The sequence below is a fragment of the Cylas formicarius genome, unplaced genomic scaffold, assembly GCF_029955315.1.
Source record: "Cylas formicarius isolate icCylForm1 unplaced genomic scaffold, icCylForm1.1 PGA_scaffold_6__28_contigs__length_40554024, whole genome shotgun sequence".
Taxonomy (NCBI): Eukaryota; Metazoa; Arthropoda; class Insecta; order Coleoptera; family Brentidae; genus Cylas; species Cylas formicarius.
The window spans coordinates 23,314,850-23,321,599 of NW_026844347.1; positions in this window are offsets into that span (position 1 = coordinate 23,314,850).

The following is a 6,750-nucleotide window of genomic DNA, read 5'->3' on the forward strand; positions in this document are numbered from 1 at the left end:
GAAGTGATGAACCAAACGCTTTTAGTCGCTATTTTGCGTGAGATGACGCAGAATATTACTCGAGAAATGGAACGAAAAAAGAATTATACTTCAATAGATTACAGTTTCGCAGTTTGTATTCATATCATAGCATTAGCGTGCTTTATTTTTACGTGTAAATGTATTATTAATTTTTTTGGATTGAAATAAAAAGTCTTATTTAAATAAAGAAAGTTTTATTTCATACAGGGATCCTTGAATACAACCAATTATATAAAAGGGCAGAATTTCTCAACGCGCACATGCGCAGTCTTCCTCCGGAGTGAAACATGCAATGGGCGTGATCCGGTTGAAATTTCGGCGGATTCAACCAATTATCATCATCGAATTTCTCCACGTTAATGACTCTGCATGCGACATCCTCCTGATCCATTTTCGACATTAAAAATTCCATTTTTGATCTTCCTCTCACGTATATCAAGTCAGCATTTTCTATCAGTAGTCCGATCAACGTATCAATGTCGGAATATTGAACAAAACCAGAACTGTATTTGAGACCGTGATGATATTGTTCGAGCCAGCGTACCGTTCTTTTTTCTGCACCGGTCAACGTGCAATATTCACGCGGCGGTTTCAAAACGTAATGACTAATTTGACATCCATTGTAGACAGCCATTTCTTTAACGACAAATCCATCTTCTAACTGGAAGCCTTGAATATCTACCGCAACGATGCGCATTTTTAATATGACTGGTTAAGATTAGGTTCCTCCGGCGGTATTTATGTTAGATTTCGAACAATCTCGCTGAGCGGTAGTTGTTCCACGATACAATCGTGAATGATGATGCAATAGGCACGTGTATTCGCGGGAAATCCCTTTTTTGCTTCGATGTCTAACTTTACGTCGACAGTGCTGGATTTTACACTGTCGTTTCTTCGAGAACAGTCAATGACGAAAATCGCGCAGTTTTTGAAAGCCATATAGTCAAGCAACGCAGTTTTTTCCTCACATCCCTTATAACTGGGGTAGAAATCCGTGTAATTGTGATGCGCTTCCACGAAGTCATTCTTTTCAAAATCTAATCGTAAACGTTCGTGAGGGTAATATTCTCCGTTTAGTGTTAATCTTATATCCGTTACGTCGACGTGATCGAAAAGCGTCGCATTTTTCGCTTCGTTGTCTTTGCGATTTGTTTGAAAAGCGACTATTACGTATCGGGGGCTTTCGATAGCCGCGCACGTCTTGACAGACCAAATTTCTTTGGTAGAGCCCGCGGTTAGGGCAGGATATTCATGAAGTTCCCATCGTCTATAGGGTATCAATATGGGTTGATCTAATCTAATCGATTTCAGCAGAGCCAATTTGATTTCGTCGTTTGGAAATATGTGCTTGACCCTAAGATCGACACTATCAATTTTTAATTCCGCCGTTGTTTTAATTGCACTGGCCGCAACACCGCCCATTGGTTTAATTATCATACAATTTTTGTCATGTCTGGCTCTTACCAATCTTATGGTTTGTTTTCCACAAGTTATCATATTATAATCATTAAATATGTTTAAAAAGTGTCGTAACGGGATTCGCATGCTAAAATGTCCATTTTCTGTATCGTGAATCGCATTTTCAGGGAAATTCCAGCCGGAAATATCTAGATGCGATGAGTCATCTTTCGAGTAACATAGATAACCTCTAATCGTACTAACTATACCCGGATCACGCACGCTATCCACTTCTTTCCCATTCAGCTCGTACGATATAGTTTCAAAAAAAAATGCTCCTGCATTGTTTACAAATTGCACTTGGTCGGTTCCCGTGAGACGTTTCAGCGATCCCTTAATGCAAATAGCAGCGTCGTACATAAGCAGCCAGGCATCTCCTTGATTGATCGTGATCTCAATGGTGTCGTTGTTCAAAAAAGATTTCACAAAGGGATGATAGGTGCGGGTCTCCACGCGCTGGATAGATTCATCAAATTTTGGCTTTCTGTGTATGTCGAATATTTGATTCGATAACATCGTAGCCCAGTGATCGGAGAAATTGTTTGTTGCTCAATGTAAGACGACCTTTACGGATACGCCTCGGTTTTGTTACTAACCCTACCGTTTGGATGTTCGCTTTTTTATATTCACCAGCGTCTCCGATTGAGTTGAAAATCAACATTACGTTAATTTTTTAAGTTCCAATCTAATGATGATTTCTTCACCTCGGAAATTAACCAACTCAAAATTTTGATCCAGAACCTGTAGGGTAATGTTGTAGATTTGTCGTTTGTTTACTGGCAAGTACGTTAGATATTTAGGAGTTTCGTCGATGGCGTACCCCGGATCGACGGACAAGGCAAACTCGTAAATTGTGTGCGAAGGTCTGTCGTTGTAGAACGCTCCAGACGTTATGTTACTATCTACATGTATCGTTCGCACTTTTATTATATCCACGGGTAAATCTGAGGAATGCATAATATTGGGCTCCAAAATTTTCTGTGAAAACCCCAATAATTTTCCGATACTGTCCGAGTGTTGTTTAAAGTTTACCCCGTATACGGGGCTGTAGATTTCACACTTTATCGTATTATTGTTGGGTTTGATTGATATCTCCTCTATTAACTTTGGGATCGTATTCTTCTCTTCCTTATTTTTTGGCAGATGTTCGTTAATGTAGGTTTCAATGTCGCTAATTTCATAGGACCCGGTCGGAATTTCAATTACGTTTTCTTTATTGTTACCATCGAAGTAGTAAAATTTATTCGAACCCTTATCTATGTTGGGAATGTTGTTGTAAGAGTGGAATCCAATCAGCGCTAAACCGTACTCTACATCTTCATCCAACTGCAGCGGATTGACAAAGTCGATGGATAATGTCGACGTGTTCCCTTTTAACGTAAATATGATCGACATGTTGACTGCTTATAGGTCCGCGATTTCAGTCCTTTTTATAGAGAAATTGCAAACACAAATGACCGCAATTGTATTGCGTAAACTTTTGATATCTATCGTGATTATAGTAGATATTGGCGCTGTTGCCGAAATATTTAACAAGTTCTGCGGGTGGTTTAAGGTTACCGAAACTGTCAAAATACTCAACATCGTTTCCCTTCCTCTTTTTGTATGCTACCCAGTGGGTTCCTCTATTTCGACGAACATCCAAATTTACGATTCCGCATTCTTGCGATCTGATTCGACGGGGTAAACTATCTCGCATAAAAACACCCCTGAAGTGAGGAATTTTTAATTTGCGCGCCAGAGATATTAAATCGACGTCGTATAGAGCCCTTCTGGGTAGCTTTATTGGGAGTTTTTTTGTTTCTTCAGATAAAGACCGAATCCGCCGCGCGGACTCTTTTTCAAGAATAGACCCGATCCCTTTTTTCCAATCTCTTCCATAGCTCGGTTATGGCGGTTGTCCTCTTCGAGTTTCTTTCGTGCGTTTTTCGCATCGATGACAGTTTTAGCGATAGCAGCGGCTCCGCCCGAGAGCGAACCTAAAGCCCCTAGCGCTCCTAATAACGGTAAAAGTGGTAAAATACCGCCCGATTTTGATTCGAACGGTATAATTCTAGGTACCCTAATTTTTTTACGTCCTCCCGCTTTTCTTACAGCGGCTCTGCCAGCTCGAAGCGCTTCCAGTGCCGATCTTCTAAGCATTTTAGGGTTATCGATATGAAACAATTGTTTCTTCTTTAATGCATTGCGAACCTTTTTCACGACACCCTGTCGAAACGAAACAGAGGGACGCCGTTGTTGACCCATACCGAGCTTACGTTTAGTTTTCATAGTCGCGGTGACAAAGAATGCGGCAGCTTTTTCACCAAACTTTGCGTCTTTAGATTTTACTCGCTGCCACGCACGCGTTTCCAATTCTTTATCCGCTTTATGACGTTCGTCTAACGATTTGTTTTGCGAATAGGCAATGTCGTGTACCTTACACGCAGCGTCCAAAGGATTCACCCCGCTATCGCCTCGGTTCAAGCGTTTTTCCAATTTTGTACCGGGACCGCAAAACTGGTAACCCGGAATGTGTACTTCAAAAGGTAACTTGTTAATAAGCGTGTTAACGAGACCACTTCCGGACGCGAAGCATAACATACTAATTAAAGGAAATTGCTTGTGTCGTATATATATACGAGGTGTCTCGAATAAACATTGTAGTCATGCGGGTGGTGCAGCAGAAACTCAAGCTCCCCATCGATAATTTAGATTTGGTTTGCGGAGATGGTTTCTTTAACAAAAGCAAACACGGTCAACTGCTACCCAATTCATTTAGGGCGGTGTTTTGCGGACCTAGCGGTTGCGGCAAAACCAACACCATGTTAGCGCTACTCTTTAACCCCAACGGGGCAAGTTTCGAAAATGTTTACGTCTACTCAAAGTCGTTGTATCAACCAAAATATCAACTGTTATCTCGCGTATTGAGCAATGTCAAAGGAGTTGGATATTATCCCTACAGTGAAAGAGACTCGATAATCGACCCCAGCGACGCGAAAGAGAATTCTCTGTTTATTTTCGACGACGTGGCGTGCGACAAGCAAGATAAAATTCGCGAGTATTTTTCGATGTGCCGACACAAGGCCATCGACGCTATTTATCTCTGTCAGACATACTCCAAGGTACCCAAGCAATTGATACGTGACAATTGCAATATTGTCGCGTTGTTTAAACAGGATGACATGAATTTACGTCACGTTTATGATGAACATGTCTCACCCGACGTTTCATACGACACGTTTAAACAAATTTGTTCCGAGTGCTGGAAAGAAAAGTACGGCTGTTTGATAATTGTCAAAGATTTCGACGTAAAAAACGGACGCTACCGCAAGGGTTTCGATAAATATATAAAAGTCGATATTTAATTGTCGATAGAAACAGTCATGAAGGCGACGTCCGCCGACATCGCCGACGCGGCGCTAAAAAAAAAAGTAAACGAGTTGTCTAGATCTATTCGAAAGAAGTATTTAACATTAAAATTGGGTAAGAGCGAAGAGGATGCGTCAATTCGGAAGCTTTTCAAACCCGTCAGCGAGCCGCTAGAACGTATAGCAAAAATAAAGCTATCACCGTCACCGGCAGAAATAAAAACTGAACGTCGAGGTGTCAAGCGGGAACACAAAAAGGAACCGAACGAAGAAACAAAAAATAAGGTTAACGTATCATTTTTGCCTATGGAAGAAATTCAGGAAACGCCGGATCCCAATAAGAGCGTTGAGATGCAAAATATCGATGAGGAGGAAGATGATGTGTTTGACACATCGAGCGTGGCCAACGCATCCCTTCAATCATACCTGGAACAATATCCAGAAATTTCCCATTCATATATTCAAAATTTATGGGTAAAATCGCCCGACACCGATATTGTTTACGGACCCGTTTACGACAAAATATCATCCAAATGGTTTCTCGGCAATAAATCGCTGGATTTTCATCAAGGATCTGGCGATATTATTGTAGACGGCGAGAGATATTCCGGTACCCGCGGCTTGTATAATTTGGTGTTTTTGAAAGATCCCATAGCATACACAAAAGACGATTTGGCACAATATAAAAAAATAATGGAGGCTACCCAGGTGCACAGGGACGCGATCGGACGTTTGAAAGGCGCATCGACTGTACCAAAATATACCAAGGTCATCCGACCCTTAATAAAATCTCAGTCGCGTTCGTACTCGTACAGCGGTCAAGGTTATAATATGCGTTATAATGACGCTCCTACTGAATATGTATACTGGGACGACGTCAATGAACTCGTAGAGCGTCTGAAATTACTAATCGCGTCGAAACACGCAGGCAACACGTCTCATGATAACGAAATAGTTTCAATCGTTGAAGAGCTAAAAGAATCAGGTTTTATACGTTAGTTTAACGATGAGTCTGGACAAGTTTGGACGTTCTAGCGCGCTGCGCTCTAAACGACCCTTCACTAATACTGTGATTAGAAGCGCCCTCGACTATATGCCAGACGGAAACGTCAATATGAACAATTTAAAAATTTGCAATGTCCAAACGCCTAGCGATGACGGTGACGTGGCTAACAAAAAATATGTGGATGAGACAAGTAATTTATTAAAAATTGCATTGAGAAAGATTATTGGACAGAAACTCGAAGCGTACACGAAAAGATTACAAATTGAAGACAAAACTAAATTCTCGCGTCTTGAAGAACAACTGAAAATGAGTAGCACTACACTCGAAAATGAAATTATGCAGTTTCGCGAAGTTTTCCACCAAAAGCTAAGCGAAATGAGCGCAAAGAAAGATTTGGAAAAGCACATGACAAAAGTCGCCGTTTTGTCACAGCAATTTCATGATATTGTAACCAAAATGGAGCGACTTACGAACGAAAATGAGAATATAATGAAGGTATTGAAACAAAGGGTTTTAAATCCTCCATCGCAACCGAACACACATTATGAATAAAGAGAAGGTACAACTGGTTCGAGACTGCAACAAGCCGGCACGCAGAAATTATGCTCGCCGCCGGACTATAATACGAGGGATGGATGACCTGTGGCAAGCGGATCTGGCCCAATTAGATCGCTACAGCAAACAAAACAGAAATTTTAAATTCGTGCTGGTTGTGATAGACTGTTTCTCAAAATATGTATGGTGTCGCCCGTTGAAAACCAAAACCGGGGTCGAAGTCGCCAAGGCGTTTTCCCAAAATTCTCAAGGACGGACGGCACCCTCAAAACTTGCAAACGGATCTCGGTAAAGAATTTTACAACGACACGTTTCTGAACTTGTGGATAAGCATAAAATTAACCACTATAGTACGTATAG